The following is an 18,204-nucleotide window of genomic DNA, read 5'->3' as shown; positions in this document are numbered from 1 at the left end:
AATGAGTCGTGAAGAAAGAAATAGTGACCTTTGCTACATTTAACTGAAAAGATCCTTGTATTAACAGAGAGAGTAACCAAACAGACTAAATGGTTGGAAATGAGGTTTCAAAATGCTAAACAAATAATGGCATAATAAGATTTGCATTTAGCACTGAAATCTGTGAGTAGCATTAGCAAAGAACAGCTTTTTCAAGCTGCTGATTCTGCATTTACCAGAAAAATCAGAGCAAACCTGCTCACAGGAGTGAAGGTATGAACTTTATTAAGGATAAGACAAATCCAAGGTGTTTTAGGACGCTGTCCTTCCCTCAGCGACAATATCATGGGTCTCTGGTGTGAGTCCCTCGTTACAAACCCCGTGGTGCCCAGCAGGGGATAGATCACACTCAATGAGCTGGACACATGAGGAGGAGCAGTACAGAGCTGCTGCTGTTTCCAGGTGGGAGGCTTGAGGATGTGCTAAGGAGGTCTCTCAGACAAGCACTGCACAGCCAGAGCTGGATAAAACAGGAATCCCAGAGCAACCCCTCTGAGCAGAGAGACAATCAGTTCCTCCAAGGAACCGCTGCTAAGGAGAGGGAGGCTGAGCTGTTTTGGGGACTGAAAGCAGTCACTGAGCTGAGGCAGTGGTTATAAATATTCTATAAGGGGTTCCATAATGTCATTTAGCCACTGTTATCATGGCAAAGTTTGACTGGAAAACTGTGCACTTGAGACTAACATTATACGATCCAGAGACACCTGGAACAAACACTGAATGAAGCAGATTAAGTAGCTGGTCCCAGAGTGATTCCTAAAGACTCTTCAACCATACGCCTTTTACAGGTACGCAATGCAATATACATTTCAAATACATATTATTTAAAGCAGCCCCTTCAAATGACTCCCTTTGCTACTCTGAGGTGATGAGTCTGCATTATCAATCATTCTCCTGAGGAATTCCCAAGCCCTTTCTACCACTGCCTTGGGTCTGAAAAAGCTCCACCTCAGTGCTATCTATATTAAAGCAAGAGATTTAGCTCACAACTTGAAATACATGAAATGCATATAAATAACTTCTAACACAGTAAGAAGTAAATTAATCCAGAAACTTCGCTGTGAAGACTTTCCCATATAAAAAAAATGTGCTTTTACTGCATTACCTAGAATTATCTAGAAATTTCTGAAGTAAAGAATGGTTAAGAAAAAGGTTTCAAGTGTCGATACACAGCAGGTTGGCAACACTTTTTCAAATATAAATGACTGTTTATATAGCTTTCTAATACAAACGTAGTAATCCCAGGAAATGCACACTGCTTGTACTGTTGCTTTTTACCTACGGACAACTCAAGAACTCCTTTAAAAGTCCTCTTAAACTCAAAAACAAGGTGCCTGTTATTGAGAGGGAAACACAGACAAAGAAGCCAGATAAAAAACCTGGCCTCACAAGCTCAGACATAACATTTCTGGTCTGCACATCCTGGAATGGACACCTGCAACACTATATTACATTTCTAAGAATACAAATGCTCTTGTCTCAGTGCAGAGAACCCTCCAGATTTAGAATGAGAGAAAAGAGGTACAAGCAGAACTATTTTATTGCCATTTAGCTCTTCCCATAGGTGCCCAAGTTCAAAAATTAGACCTTCAAAGCCTGTCTCTCCCCAGCCACCTCCTCAAAGTTCTTCAGCACATAAGGGTTTTTCAGTAAGCTCCCACGGTTTACTGAGACCTCTGATTTCTGCAGTCATGCTCTCAATCCAGGATTATTCTCCTTTCACAGTCCCTCTCTGCCTGTCCATGGCCTCCAGACACGTTGTATTAAGCCATTATAAATCAAAAGTGAAGGAGGTTTTCTTTTTCCTCTGCCATCATCCCCCATTCCTCTCTGCACCCTGTCCAACAGCATACAGGCAAAACCATCCATCATATCAAAGTGTACATTTGTATTGTTCCTCCTTGAGGGAATTTCAGTTCCCTGCTCACTCCCTGCAGACACAGCATGAAAGGGAGGTTGGGCTTGCTTCTGCACTCGGGCTACCCTTTTAAACTGGAACCAGTTCAATATTGACTGTCAGATAGCAGAGTAAAGCACTCAAGACTGCCCAAATAGAAGGTAGGATGCTCAGCGGGAAGGAGGTACAGACAACTTCTTAGTGTGCCTGAGTGAAGTGTCTAAGTGACAAACTGAGGTAAAATGAGAACCAACACCACTATCAGGGCTTACTCCATGAATATTTCTTCATAAAGACATATTGCAGAAAGCCTGGCTAAATGCATCCTTTGCCTACTTTGCACTTAGCATTCTCAAGACACCAGCTGCATGTCATCTGTGAAGCATCTTGTAATTCTAAAATTTAATTTGATAATCATTTCTGTTTCCTCTATTAACTCTAATGAAGCAGGCTCATTAATTTTCCAACAGGTACTGCTTATTTTATCAAGCTGATATGTCAAAGCATAGCAATGTAAGGAGGGCCTTCCCTCCTTCCCCAGGTCTGAAGAAATTTGCTCTGAAAGGCAATGTGCACACACTGGATTCAGTCCAGAGTCCAAGAACACTGTCAGACTTTGTAAAGCCTTGCGGAGTCATTACTGCTGGAACTGAAGACAAGTGCACTTCCTCTGACACGTGCAAGGACATGAAGGTAGTGCTGTTATTCATCTTACCCCTGACGGATGCATGAATACTCAACAGAAAACATTAAGTCACTTCTGATGTCTTAGCACAAGACATATTTAAATGCTTAGGAGAAGACACCAAATAGCTCTTTATCTCTTGCATGTCCAAACTGTCTCCTGGTAGTTAAAAACACATACATGAATTCTGTCATTTCATTTCAGGTAATAAAACCGCCATCAACTAATCAGCCAAATCACAGGAATGTGGAACAGTGGCAAAAAGCTGAAGTGCACCAAAATCCCAGCTACTGGCAACACCACTGACAAGAGAGGCTGAATTTCCAGGAAAGAGCAAACAATGAGCTATGGCTGCATGCTGAAACAATAGAAATGTGTAAACCCCTGTAGTAAATCAGATGCTGCCAACAGCTTCAGAGGTTTTTATAGCAAAAAAACCATGCTAACAGGAGTTTTAAGCATATAAAATGGAGACTGAGAGAGCAACATACTTGAATGGGAAAGGCAAAAAAATCATCATGCTTCCTATAAGTAGTTATGATTTCTCATTATACAAATGTGCCTTGAAGAGTCACATTAACGCAGGGTTATTACACCCAGTAACTACTGACCCCGGGGTCACAAATTAAAATCAACCAGATCTACAACTCTATTTAAATTATAATACACCTCTCATTTCATGGAGGAATCTCATCATGAAGATCATAACTGCAAATTGCCCACCACACACATTAGGCAGAAGTTGGATTTATTTTAAATTAAAAAGCAGCATTTCTTATACCCCACCAGCATACTATCAGTGTCATTAAAACATTTTGGAAAGCTCTAGTTTTAGTTTGCCTTCAACTTCTCTGTGGTAGAAAAATAAGTTACTTATTTGAATTAACATTCTTGATACATAATGTTAACTCTTTTCTGGCTTGTCTTTTCTCAGGTTATCAGAACAGTTAAATTTATCCTTCTACCATAAAATATCAGAAGAAATATAAGACCGTGTTAAACATGGATTTGAAAAAAAAAAAAAAAAAATTTGATCAGGTTAGGCTTCATTAAAGTTTATGGTGCAAGGAAAGTAACATATGCCTCCAAACAGGTTAATAAACTCATAAAAAAGATATTAATGGCACTGACCAAATGTAAACTGTTTGATAATCTGAAGCATGTCAAGACAGGTAGAACTTTTCCATAAGACTTGGCAATAACAGAATATTTCAGAGAACAAAATTTTTCAGTTGGAAGAGACCCACAAGAATCATCTAGTCTGACTGCAATATATATCACCTGTAATTTTTATCCCAAAAGAGCTTAAAATGTTTGTCTGACTTCATGCATAACAATCACTTAATCCACTGAAATACAGCAGCTAAATTAATCAGAGCTAAAATTGAAGAATAGGGATAAAAATTTGAGAGAACATTGTCATTGTTTAGAGTCTACAACATTTGTTAAAGGACACAAAAATTAACTATGGAAGAGCACTTAAAAAAAAACAAAGAGGAAAATAAGCACTAAAAATTAGATATGAAACTGAAGCAATATGCTCTGGACTTCAGCCTCAAAGCATTGGAAGTGAATCAGTGCTTAACAACTGTGGATTATGTTTAATTTTTGGCAATCCAGTGAGACATTTTGCTAACAATGCACGTAAACAGAGCAGAGCAAAGATGTACTTTTTAACATTTAAATTTCCAGGAAATTCTTTTTCCATCTCTCTTCTGCCAAAACTGAAAAACATCTACTTGATACAGTAGTTTGACCCCTCAGAATGTGCAGGGTGTGATGAATTTGTCTAATGCCATGTTAACAATTTTTTTTTAATATCAGTGCTAGAAGTGTCAAGGAAACATCATATCCTGGTCTAAGTTTTTATGGCATAAAATGAGAGTGAAGTACAAAAAAATTCAACATAAATCATAAATATTATGAACCTCAGCCAAGTTCAACTATATGGGTGAAATTCTGTTCTCAAAGTACCAAATAATTCTGAACAAATGCTAATGGAGAATGAACCATCAGGAACTATTAGCTCGATCCCTTTCTGCACAGGGAACTTTTTGTGAATTGCCCTGTGTTGCCTTGGACAAAGGTAGAGAATAGATTTCTCACTTTGAGCAGTCAGCCTTTACAGTGAAGGGCTACCAACGGGAACAGAAACCCCCTCCTGTCAAACCCCTTTCCACAGAGCAAACAGCATTGTCCAGAATTTCACTGCAGCAGCCCCTTGCCAGCAAAGCACAGGTTACAGGCTCACTGCAGAACAGCCATTAGTGAAAGGCAGAACCAGACAGGGCTGATTAATAGGGACGAACTGGAGTGGCACTGGGAAATAAAGAGGGACACAGATCATCGTGATGGACAGCTGACATGTACGCAGGAGAGTCACTGCCAGGATTAGTACAGCTTAAAAAGGTGTTTGAAAGGACGAAGTACACGTTTCTAGAAATTTTTGTCACATACAATGTGGGGTCAAGACAGTGAAAAAGTGTACAGAAGTGTATTTAATGAAAACGGACCTAGGCAGAATCCAACCTCTGGGTAAAGGACAATATGAAAAGTGGAAAGGGAAGCAAGGTCCTCTGAAGGTCAAGTTCAAATGTTAGATAGGAAAGAAAATTGCAAGCCTGCAGAGCAATAAAAAGCAAAGTTAAAAATTATCAGAACCACCAGCAGTACACAATCTTTTGGCAGTATTCTCAAATCAAACATGAATTTGCTACAAAAATTGGGACATTAAGCTTTGAAAGTCTGTTCAGGGAGCAATAGAGCAGAGCAACATCTTAAAGATGCTTTGGAGAAAGAATCTGTAATGGTTAGAGGCACCTGAAAAGACTAAGTCAAAGCAACTCAAGAAAACCTGATAATGGAATCACAGACAGAGCATGAGAGAAGGCAGGCAGTGACAGTATCCCTCAGAGAAAAGGGCAGAAATCCTAGTCATTCTGGATTTAATGGCAAAGGGATGGGCAGTGGGGTGGACAGATCGAGATGTTAGATCAGAGAGAAAACAATTTTGAAAGAGAGCTCTATCCAAGGGGTGTTCACACAAAGGAAATTATGTCCACATATTCACAGCAATTCTTTTAGGTTTTCCCAGAGCTATGATTCTAACTCCGTTCACAGGCACCAACACCTGCCTACAAAACATGACATTTCGAGAGACTGAAATGATCTGAGCACTGCATTTCCTTTTCAGATGGCTCATACTCCTCATATACATCTCTGGCTATGACAGCACCAAGGAAGGAAGGACATGGACATCTAATTTCTAGGCCCTCTACATAAAATACGCTCCCAGAGCTACAGCCCACAATGGCACCAGGTCTTCTTTATTGTTCAGATTTGGTAAACACCAAACACACTCTGCAGACTGTGGTAGTTTCACCTAAAATACAACATTCTGCACAAGTCTTGAAAGCTTTCTATTGAGCTCAGAAGCTGTGTTTTCACATGGATGTCAAACCAGCACAAATACCCTTCACTCAGAAAGTTCAAGATTCTCAAGGATATATTTTCAAGAACTCAAACCATCCTGATAACCACAGTGTTGATTATGGTGATCTGTTTTCTTGTTTAATTTCCTGTACTCTGAAACCATTGCACAAACCTCACCTGTATGTTTGAACATGTTTGGGTTTTAACCTTGAAGATCTGTGATGATTTTAGGCAAAGCTTACAGCCAATAGAATGTTCTCCTCACGTCTATTTCCAAATATATAACATTTATATCATTGCTCAACAGAAGCACCAGAAAACCACACACTCTCCTTGTACAAAGGCATGACACCACACATGCAGAAACTACCCTAAGTCACAGGAATTATATTCCCTTCTAGTATTTCCCAGTGTCAAAGCTTAAAAAAACCACAAAGCAAATCGCAATATGTAGCCTGTTTGTCCCTAAGAACACCCATAAATTCTTTCTCACCGGATTTTGTTCCCATCTCAGCTGGAAGCATCCCTTTCGCTTTTTATTTTCCTCCAGCTTTATCACTGGATGACAACAGGAAGAAGGCTCTGATCTCTGCTAAAGTATCAGGCAGACAAGTACTCAAAGTGTACAGGTGAAACATAATTCTTACAGTGCTTGGGGTTGGGTTGATGGCTGGTTTTTTTCCTTTGGGCGTTGCTGGCTTTTTCTGGGGTGGGGTTTTTTGTTTCATTTTTGCCTTTTTTTAAAAAATCCAGTTTTTCACATTCACATGTTTCTGGTAGTGATTTTTAGGAAATTTCAGTGAGTTTGCTTGAATTTTTCCAAAGTTATTTAGTTAGGTAAGTAAGCAGTCAAACGCAGGTTTCAGCAAGGTAAATGACTTAGCTGAACACACAGACAAGATTTCCTAAGTGTGTTTCCTGTGCAAATACTCAACATAAGGAAGCCCACACAGACCAAGTCGGTTTCTCTGCCAGGCTTTATCCACACTGCATGACTGAAGGTGGAACCTTCAAGAGTACAAGATAACACCAAGATTTATTCTATTTTGCTGCATATTTGCTTTTCATAATTTCCACTGTTGAACCAGCTAGACTGCTAACCTAGAGAAATACCTTGCTTGGCTGGATATACCTAAATATTTGTGTTTCCAGTTTACAACCAACATAGCAGGCAGCTGACTAGAAAGGCTCAATTAGTACAAATGTTATGGTCAAAGATTATCAATAAAGCCAATGCTTCAGAGTTCTGCAGATTGCTGTTGTTTGCATCAATATTCACTGGGCAACATGAAGTTCACACTAAGACCAACTAAGAAAACTCAGATATTACATAGTTTGCTGTTTATAACCTAGTCTAATTACTTAAATGGAACTTTAACTGTATTCATGATCAAATGTCTTGTCAGTAACAACCAGAGCATCAAATTCAGTTTTATTTTCTCTAGAGCAGTGGCAGTGAGCTGTTTCAATTATAGTGAAATTGTTTTGTCAGCACATTGTTTAAAAGAGCAATAGGGCTGTGCTGTACAAAAATACAGATACCGCTTACTGTGACTTACTGAAAAAGAGAACTTGCATAACCTGCTAATCTCTTCAGAGTGCTCAGTACTATAAATATGTCAAACCCCCTGAAATCTCCATATTAAAGTATTTGAGAAAGTAGAATGTGAGTAGAAGACATTCACTTGGATCAAATTACTATGAAGAGCCTTTGGAGCTACTTTTTACAATGTCATTCAATGAAAAGCTAAGAGAGATTTTTATCTTTCCATGATTACTAGATCATTACATTTAATAAATGTAATGCTGTTTAACACTATTGTAAAAGAAATGTACTTTTCCAGTGGCCTGAGTCATCTTTTGCCTTCAACCTCCTCTTCAAAACACCACTTGCTTTGGACTGACCATTAAGTTGTGATTTAGTCTATAAATAGTTGAGAGGAAAAAAAGCTCTGTTCCCAGTCAAAAAACAAGCAAGTTTTTACACTGAAAAAATGCAAGCCTATCCTGTAATGCTCCCTAATCTATAAATAATTAGATCTCAAGTGCTTTCTAAAGGTCAGTGATACTATGTTTTCCCTCCTGAGGGATAAACCAAGGCTGTAGCAGAGCAATGTGGCCTCTCCAGATCCACCCAGTCAGTGACAGACAAAAACAAAATCAGGTCTCCAGAGGTCCAATGGACTGCTCTACTTGCCACCTTCTTCACACACCGGATGTACCTCAGGTATGTTTGTGGCTTCAGAGAGATTAAAGGAGTCAGCTTGGACTCATGTAACTTTCAGATTAAATGGAGCATGTGAATTAAATGGAATAACTAAAACATTTTGAACATGTAATATGAAGCAGTGATTTTAAACTCTTAAGAGATGGAAAAATGGCAGGTGAATTTTTGTGCTCACAGTTAGGCAGAGACTTAGCTGAAGAAATTGAGTTTGTAACTGAATGCATATTGAACACAATGATGCATACTCTTAATCATCTCTTGAAAACACCTGATTTCATTTAAAGCAACACTCTTTATTCCTCCTGGTTTTTGCTTGTTTTGAATATTCAGAAGCACACCACCTTTCCAGTTCCCTGCACTTACCCTGACCCTCTCAAATCTGACTGGAAATGTCACTTAAAGCATAAGCAGGCCAGGTCCTCAGAGCATTCATTTTTCACTCACTGCTTGAATTTAAAACCAGCCTTCTCATTTGCAAATTTTTAATTAGATTAACAGGTTTTTTTTCCTTTGGACACAGAACTCTTCATGAATTAGCTTGGTTACAGCTTCCTCTATAAATTTAACAATTACATTGGTGGCTGGAACTGGATGATCTTTAAGGCTCCAATACTCATCAAGTCCATTTCTGTCATGACTATCGCATTGTACTTTCTAAAACACATTTAGCTATGGCTTGGAGGTCTTTGAACTCCTGAGACAGTTTAAAAGAAGCAAGCTCCAGGGCAAATATGGATCATCTAAGGAAAATAAGGTCTGAAATCTGCTGTCAAAAAATGTGACAGAATTCCAGCAGAAATTTCTGTATTTCAAATATTTCATAAAGTTGCAAAAAATAATTTTCCAGCAGGTCATCTGCAGAAAATGTTGTTATAGTAGTACCAGAATACCAGAATATGCTGATTGAAACGAATTCTTTTTTTACAAAAAGGAAAAATCAAAATGCAGAACTCAGACTTGTACTATCTCATTTTAAGCTTTCCTTTTCCTCATTTCAAATTCCCTTGTTCCATTATCTTTAATCCTCTTGTATGCATTGATATGAATTATTCAATTGCAGTGAAAAATAATGTTTTCCAAAGTTCATTTGATTATTTGAGCCTTTCCTTGAAATATTTTGAAACTTTGATTTTTCACTATGCTTCAGACTGAAAACACTAAATTGCTTGAAAATTTCCCTGTTATTTTTCCAGCCCATGAAATAAGAAAATTATCACTGGGGAAAAAGCAAGGATATTCCCTCAACCTGCAAAAAATCAAAGAAACAGTGTAGAAACAAACCATTTCAAAATAAAACCTACGTGGTTTTCTAGCATGATGAAAACACCAGATTAGAAAGGTACAGCCTTCCCATGAGGTCATGAAGTTAAAGTAGAAGCCAATAACATTTTGTGTTCATGTGTGATCTTCAATATCGAATGGCCCCTCATGTTGTGTCAGGTTAGGAGGTTCATCCAAAAAGCACTGCTCGATAAAATGATGTGAGGAGCTCTACTATAGGGTTTGACCTCACATAGCTTAAGGGCAGATGCCAGTGAAGCACTGTCACCAGCTGAGGTGAAAATTCACCTCATTTCCTTAACAAACCAACCTGATCTACATCCTTTTTTTTTCCTGGAGCTGTGTAACATGTCAAGATCTGACCTACTCTGAACCAGCTCACTGAGGGACAGAGCGCCATTTTTTCTTACTGCAGCTTTCATCTCTGAGATGAGGAAACAACCACTAGGGATGTCAGTTTTATGGCATGTCCTGGAATGATTTGAGACAGGAAGCACCTTTTCTGAGATGAAAAGGCAGTTTTCTACTGAGTGTCCAAGGCCAGCTAAAGGAAAAGGGTTATTAGCACAATAAAAATCATGAATGGTTCACCACCATATTCCAAAGTCAGAAACAGCATCCAGATTTATGAGCTATAAATGTTCTTGGAGTCAAAGGAAATCCAGCACCCTTTGACTCTGTCCCTATCACTCTACTTTTTCTTCTGGGAAAATACGTAATAGAAATAAAATGCATAAATGGGTATGGAAAGGCTGGAGTTGCCCTTCCTTTTCATGTAGGGTTTGCGGATGGGTATCTACATCACAGAAAAGTGTCGCTGTTAATTATTATCAGCCAGTACAGCTACCACCATGATCTGGCAATTTCTCACACCCCAAAGTCCATCCACTCACCCCAAGCAAAGTTCTTGACAGAAACACCCAGCTTATACTAAGAAAATTGGCATATGCAGTCTCACTTCTCTAGGAGTTTAGCTCAAGCTGATTTAGGGCCACCTGGATATCCCTGTCAGCTCCCTTGCTGATGAGAATTGCCAAATTAAGCTCTTCCCTTCAATTGTCACGAGTGCCTTATTTCATCTGCAGCCTTGATTGCCCCCTTAAAGTACACCAGGGAAGTACTTGCTATGCACATCAAGCAGGAAGATGGAAGAGTGCAAAACACAGATCTAGAGTGATTATCCAAAAATCAGACTGCTGAGAAATGAAGCACAATATCAGTTAAAGTGTCACTAAAACAGAGTTATGAGTACAGTCAGGTAAAATACTCGATAATTGCTTATAATTTTCAGTGTTTGGAAAACAATTTCCGGGCCAGATGTTTTCACATTGTATTAGATGTTTCACTCCCTGTCAAGAGTTGTACATTTTCCCTAGTTTATGATTCAAGGTGTTAATCATATTCAGTCTTTCAAGATGATTACCTGGTAACATTAACATACAAATGTACAGTGATTATCTCTGCTTTTCAGAATTCTTTGCATTTTGCACAAGGAAAACAAATAATAAAAGAAATAAATCAGTCTCCTTCAACTTGCATGATGCCTATTACAAAATGAAATTACTATGAATTCAGAGTCTATGAAAATTAGGTATTAATCAACTTCAAAGCACAGAAAACTTTCACCTAAGCTTGAAAGTAGCAGCACAGAGTTAGAATCTTTCAACAGGCTGGAACTGACAGGCATTACTGCCTCATAAAACAAACACATTCCTCACCTCCAGCAATCATACAGTGCTTTCATATCCTATTGATAAGACTAACCAAGTGCTGAGTATCTGCAGCCATTTCTGCCTGAGGAATATACACCAATTTACAGTATACTATCATAAAAAATTAGGATACTATTTCAGAGTGTAGAGGAAAATACTATTGAATATCCAGGCTTCTACCGTGAAACAGTAAAAACTATGTAGCAAAACTGCGTCATGTTCAACACCAGCTGAATCTAAAAAAAATACAGGTTATTTACACAGGAACTTGATAAAGGCAGTATGATGGGAATACATCTCCAGCTCCCACTGATTTCCCTGAAGTTCCATGAAGTATCTAAATTTGTTCCTAGTGGATTAATACATTTTTCTAAGTCTGAATTCATTATGTCCTGCTGCTTAAAGCAAACAGGGACCATCACAGCAACAGTTCTGTGTAGTCATTGCTAGACACATTTATGCAAGACTTGAATTTTGAACCCTTGTCTTGTCAGATTTCTTAATGAGTTCATAAAATAAACTTTAATGTGCATAGTACATTGTCCTGTAACTATGAGATATCCAAATGGCTCATGACAGGTGTTCAGAGGGATAGAGCACAAGTCTCCTTCCTTCCCAGCAGGAACCAGTGGTGAATACAAGGGGCCACAGCCTAGGCAGGAACACCAGATCTAGATTTACACACACCCCCACTAACGGGGCGTAATGCTGGCTAATTCCTGGTGCTATGCTCTGCCCATTGCTCTTGCTTCTGTTTTTCTGTTGGGCCTTTCATGTTACACCATCAAGGCTGAGTGATTTAAAATAAAATAAATCTGATTAATCTTTCAGTCACTTCATTTTTATTTCTTTATCCTTTGCTCTCATAGTTGATACTGCCCCGGTCCTTTTGACGCCTCCACGGTTCTGGCAATGAAAGATATTATTTTCAAAGAATATGGGAGAAAAAGCCAGAGGGAAACATCAATGCACCCACATTTCCCTTTGTTTTTCTTCCCTAAACTCATACATATTTGAACTGCAGTCCAGCAAACAGCTTCTCTTATCAGGCAGGAGCCAGGATCACCTATTTCAGAGTTTTCCAGTATTATCAAAACACCTGGATTCAAAAACAGAAGTGATAAATCATCAAAAGCAGCAAATGAAGAGAAATGTTTCTCTAGGTTCATGAGAAAAAATATAAACAGGAAAGTTTGTATCAACTCCATTATAAATGAGTTGCAGCATTTTGCCAATAATTTATTAGTCCTGATTTCACTATGATGACAGTGCACCTCACTCCTGCTCATTTTAGTGCTATTATACAGTTTGCTTCTTCACACTGAATGATATCTTCCTTTGCAAGCAATGCCAACTTGACTGCCAAGCCAGACTTCAAGCTCCAATGGCACTGATGACTCCACGATTTTCAGGGCGAGGTGCCAACAGTGTCATCTACAAGTTCCAAAAAACCAAACCTCTGCCTGAATCACTCTACTATTCTCCAGTTCCAGGCTGGTTCTCAGAAGTTTAGGTAAATTCCTGGTACTCTTGGCCATTTGCTAGTAATTTGCATGAAGACAGGATGTCACTTTAAATTTTGCACCTCAGAGCCTCATTAAACATAGAATATGCTACTGAAAGAAATCCCATAAAGACAGTAAGAGCCAAAAGAATGAATCCTGCATTTTATTCAAGGCACAGGCAAAAGGATTACAAACCTCATGATGTGAAATGATGTCTGCACAGAGCAGCAATGACAATTAAGACCTGGGCAAGGGATTTATATGTGACGGGCACAGTGATGACTCTCTAATGTCTTCAAGCCTACATTCTTAATACACTTCTGCATTTAATATTAATTTTACTTTTCTCTATATTGATTCCATAATTTATCTATATACATTTGATTTTATTTTTCTTCAATGTTTTAAAGTCTAGCTAAAAAATAAAACCTATGCAGAAATTACACCAAGCTTTGCCCCCAGCGACTCACCAAAATCCCTCAACCATTTAAGAAAAAGTACTCAAAAGCTTATCAGTCCACAGCATGTTCTTTCCTTGACATATGGGCTTTTAAACTTTCTCTGGTGCACACCAGTGTGGTCTACTGAGTTATTACCTTACAGACTGCATTTTCAAAGGAGACTAACTTTTGCTTGGCCATAAGGCTTGTAGATTGACAAGGGGGGAAAAAAATCACACAGTGCTTTAAGGGCACAAGCCCCCATCACTACCTTTCCCAAACCTTGTTTACTCTTCCTGTGTGAGTTATTAGAGGTAAATTAGCATCCAAGGAAAAGATTGAAAGTTTTTTTTTTTATAAAAGTACCTCAAAAGAAGAGCCAGTGGCCCAGCATGTATTCCTCATTTTCCACCTCATGATCTGCATTATGTATCTTTTATTCCCTCTGACTTTTCTTTAGTTCTAAGAGCAATATTATGTAATAAAACTGGAGGCAAACCACCTTTAACTACCTCAGTTTTAAAGGAATAATTACTTTAGCACAGAATTTGACTTAGAATTTCAAGCACATGAATCTATGTTTACACACACTGTTTTTCAAGATATTTTTCTGTTAAAACTTTAATGATTATTTAGAAATAATGAAGCAAAGTGTTATTTCTGGAAAGTTAGCCATCTTTCAACACTAGCTAAGAGAAAGTCCCAACAAATGGAACTGTTTGAGGAGTAATTAATGCACTTGATGTCTATTTTTATTGTAGGACTACATGATTAATGAGCTGTCATAGTCTTAAGGCATTCCCTGGCATGTTTCTGTAAGCTTGTTCAGATAATAAGCCTTAAGAGATGAATGAAGCATGTCCTGCCAGATCTGCTGGGATGATTTCCTTGTACGATAACCGGGGGACATGAAGTATCTCAGCTATTCCTAAAATATAATCTGTCTGCTCATTAATCAAATCCTGTCTCACGCTGTGTGAGTGCCATGACGAAGAAGAGAAGCACATGACAATAATGCACACACAGGGTCAAACAATCTGGATTCTTCAGTTGTGTGGGCTTCCCCAGGAGAAGGAAAGGTGTACACAAGACGTTGTCAGCTCTGAGAGAACTAGTCCACAGGGCACAATGTGCAATGACCATCACACCACAGATAAACTCAGAGAAAGCAAACAATACTTGCCTTAATCTGATGAATCATTTTCTAGGATCTCTGGGAGCAGGTCTTCTGTCAGGACACAACACAGGCCTCCAATCACTGTCCTTTCATGTGGGCTTACCTCAGAAAGAGTACTTGCAGAGAGGACATTGTGCGATCACCGCTCAAGGACTTCCTGGAAAAGGAATTGTTCTGAGGAGTAAATTTTCCTCTGTAAAGCAGGATCAGGTGGTCAGCTGGTTACTCTTGGCAGGTTTTTCTGTAGAGACAGAAAATCAAGAGGTCACTAGAAAGTATTTTTAAAAGAGAGGTATTCTATAGTGAACACAGCGTACTTTTAAAGCCTCTTTGCCTAATTTGTGGGTGGTGGTGTAGTGTTCTGGCTGATTTTTTTCTGTTTGTCTTTCCTCAAAAAAATAATCTAAATTATGACTTCCCTGACTCTGAGATATTGCATCTAAAGCCACAGGGACAGAAGGCACTGCCCACTAGTCTTTCCTATCCTAAGTTATTTGGCAAATTCCTGAAATGCACCTGCTGATATTAGGAAATTATTTGGATGACTTTAAACAAGGGTGGAGCTAGACACACTGAGAGCTAAAAATTGTACCCTGATGGTCCCTCTGTATCTACTAACTGAAGTAGAAACAGTGCAGCAGAGAAGCCATCCCAGCATCTATAATAATAGCTCTGGGCTGTTCATTACTAACACCAGCAACAAATGCAAAATTACCAATTAGAAGTGAAGCCCTATCACCTCCTGGGTTTCTTTTCTGTGCTGTCACGAGCAGAGCTTTAGACTCTCTGAACAAAAAGGATAGCTTGCAATACAAGCTGTAAAATTTCACATCACTGTCATATCGAATGAATTTAGAGAGAAGCATCTCCGGATTGCAGAGTACTGCGAGAAAGTTGCCAGGAAACAAAGTATTCCTCCTTTTTTCTCTTATGTTTCTCTAACCTAATTTTCCTTTCTCTGTTCCTATTCATCAGATGCAATGGCTTGTCCATCTTATTTTGTACTATAGTATTTTGACAGACTAAAGGTTTTCGATAGTCAGATGGTAACTAGGTTTACTAGTTTTCAATTGCAAAAGAAAATAAATCCCATAACAGCCAGCATTTCTTGTAACTTATCTCTTTTTGTTCTATTTCTTTTATTTACCAAGCATAAAACAAAGACCAAAACTAGATTAAGATAATTTTCACAGTTTGTTCCATCAGAGCAAAACCAAGTCATGATGCTTTCTCTGAGTTCCTAAATACCTAGAAGACAGGATTTGGTTTTTATGATTTGTTGTTGTTGTTTAGGGTGTTTTTCAAATAAGAATTAAAATCTGAAGGATTCATTTGAACAAAGAGGTCTTCAAAACAGAAACAATTATTGAAAGGTTAGCTGCAGAGAATCCTGATAAAGATCAGGAAAACTGGATGCAATGATTATAGCTCACCTCTTTACTGAAATCTAAGGCCAGAAAGAAAAAAATCTTCTAATCAGACTGTTATTTTTGCAACAAAACCATCCTATGTTGGTGCTTATTAAACAGCGAAGTCTGTCCACACCAATTGAATGAAATAAATTTCTAATACCTGAAGAAATAAAAAGAGGACAGGGGAAATATCTTCCTATTAATTTTTCACCTAATTGGAGGGGATAAGCTCTACTAGAAACATTTTCGCAGTAACAGGTATGGCTTAGTACATAATTTATTATGATGCAAGGGAATGCACATCTAAGTTTACAACAAGAATTAAGTCCAATATTATCGGATAATTAATGTGACATTGACAAAGCAGCTTGCTGTATGCATGTATGCATACATTACTTGGCAAGCCTGAAATATATTTGTCCTTTCCCGATAACCAGCTGTGCAATAAATCACAGAAGCATTTTTGTATAATTCTGCATACTGGAACTTAAGGACGGACAGCATTAAATCAGGTAATTTCTAGCTCCCAGGAACCATGCAATTTTTCTGAACTGGCCATGTTCAGAAATCCCAATACTGGAATTTCACCACGGTAGGCGCCTAGGCCGAAACACAGCAAAACATGGCACCATACAGGTTACCACAAAGAAAATTCCCTCTATCCAGCCCAAACCAGTACAACCCCATACACACGTGATGGCAATACCTATCAAACAAGGTGGTTTCAGTTCTGAAACCGGAATAGATAGCAAAGACCTCCCAGAACAAGAGAGAGAGTTTAAAGAAAATCAACCTCTCCTTTACTCAAGAATTTTTGCTGAATTCTTCTACACTAATCCTCTCACACCTGCCTAAAATGACAGATTTTGAGGGATTTTTTTCTTTTTTTGTGGGGGAAAAATAATGCTCTGCAGCCTGAAAAAGAGAACATGAAAACAAGTACATGAACACATTGCTTTCTTTTTGGAATTTGCACATGACTTTTCAGTAGGCTGCCTTCTTTGTCAGACTGAAAAAGTAGTGAGGTGCCAGAGTCTTAGGAAGTTTTTAAAAAAATAAGACCAACAAAGTAAACCAAAGCATTTGCCAGAAAACAAAACAAACTGTATCATTTCAAGAGGGTAAAATAAGGTAAATCTGTCTGGGGTGGATGCTATGAGAACACTGTTTCTGTCACTCCTCAGAGCAGGGTTAATCAGGACTTGCCACCAGAATTCACTTCTCAATCAGTACTAATGTGCTACGTGCAACACAGACCATTACGAGGAGCATACACAAATGCTGCAGAATATCACAGAGCTCCTGTGTCAAGCTGCCTGGAAGGGTCACATCTTGTTTTGCTTTGAGCAAGTTCATATAAAGTCTGCTCTTAAGAAAGTAAAAGTTTAAGAGTGCTCGTGGTTGCTGTGCTCCGCTAAGGTTCAGTTCTGCCGTACAGAAACACACGCTATGCAGAAGGTAAAACTGAGCTTATCACATGTTGTATCTCCTTGAACTACCCCAGAAAAACCACTGACACCACAAGTTTTGTTTCTGGTGCCATGTGCCCGAGCACAGGAAGCCCAGGGCTCGAGGCCAAACAGGAAGCGGTGCCTCGTAGCACGAACGGAGCCGCGCAGCTCCACAGAGCCCCTGCGCCGCGGGTAATTAAGGAGCTGGCAGTAATTGAAAATAGCCCTGCTTCTCCCACAGTAAGTACCCTGCATTACTGCTTGATGTATGGCAGCTACTGACAGATGACAGAATAATTTGTCTTTTATTCAACTCCAGCGCTGAATTATTGGAAGTTGGAGTTGTCTGTGGCCTAGAGGGAGACATTGTGCCGGAGTTTCATTTGCTGTTATTGAAGGCAAGAGGTTTATAAAAGTTAATGAAATACAGCCAGCAAAGAGACTGCAGAGGGTCTCAATCTCAGCAGCAGCACGCAGATGCCTCTTGCTATTACACAGGGCAGAAAAAAGGCACCAGTCTTTCCAAGCTATGATACCAAAAAAAATATTTAACATTTTCACTGGAACTGCTATTTTTCTATCATTTGACTAACTCCTAGAACTGTTAATTTTCCTGTCATTTCCTTAATATTTTAAGTCATGCACAGCAATCTTATAGAACAGACACTAAAATGAAGACAGCAGTCCAATGCTATTAAATATTTTCATGCTTTAAGAGACTGTCTCAAGCAGCCCACTACTACAATTAGTACACTTCAAAGTCCACAATTAAAGATGTGTCCTGCACCAGCCAGTTGTTAGGGAGATGGTCTTTACCTAATGAACAAGTTGCATATGGACTCTGACTACAAAAAGTGCAAATAATTTCCAAAAAACTTTCTGACAGTTAAAAATTTAATCCTCTATGAGGCATACAAACTCATATAATCCTAGGGTAAGATGAAAA

This window comes from Coloeus monedula (genome assembly GCF_965178545.1).
Source record: "Coloeus monedula genome assembly, chromosome: 5".
Lineage (NCBI taxonomy): Eukaryota > Metazoa > Chordata > Aves > Passeriformes > Corvidae > Coloeus > Coloeus monedula.
This window is presented reverse-complemented; position numbering follows the sequence as displayed.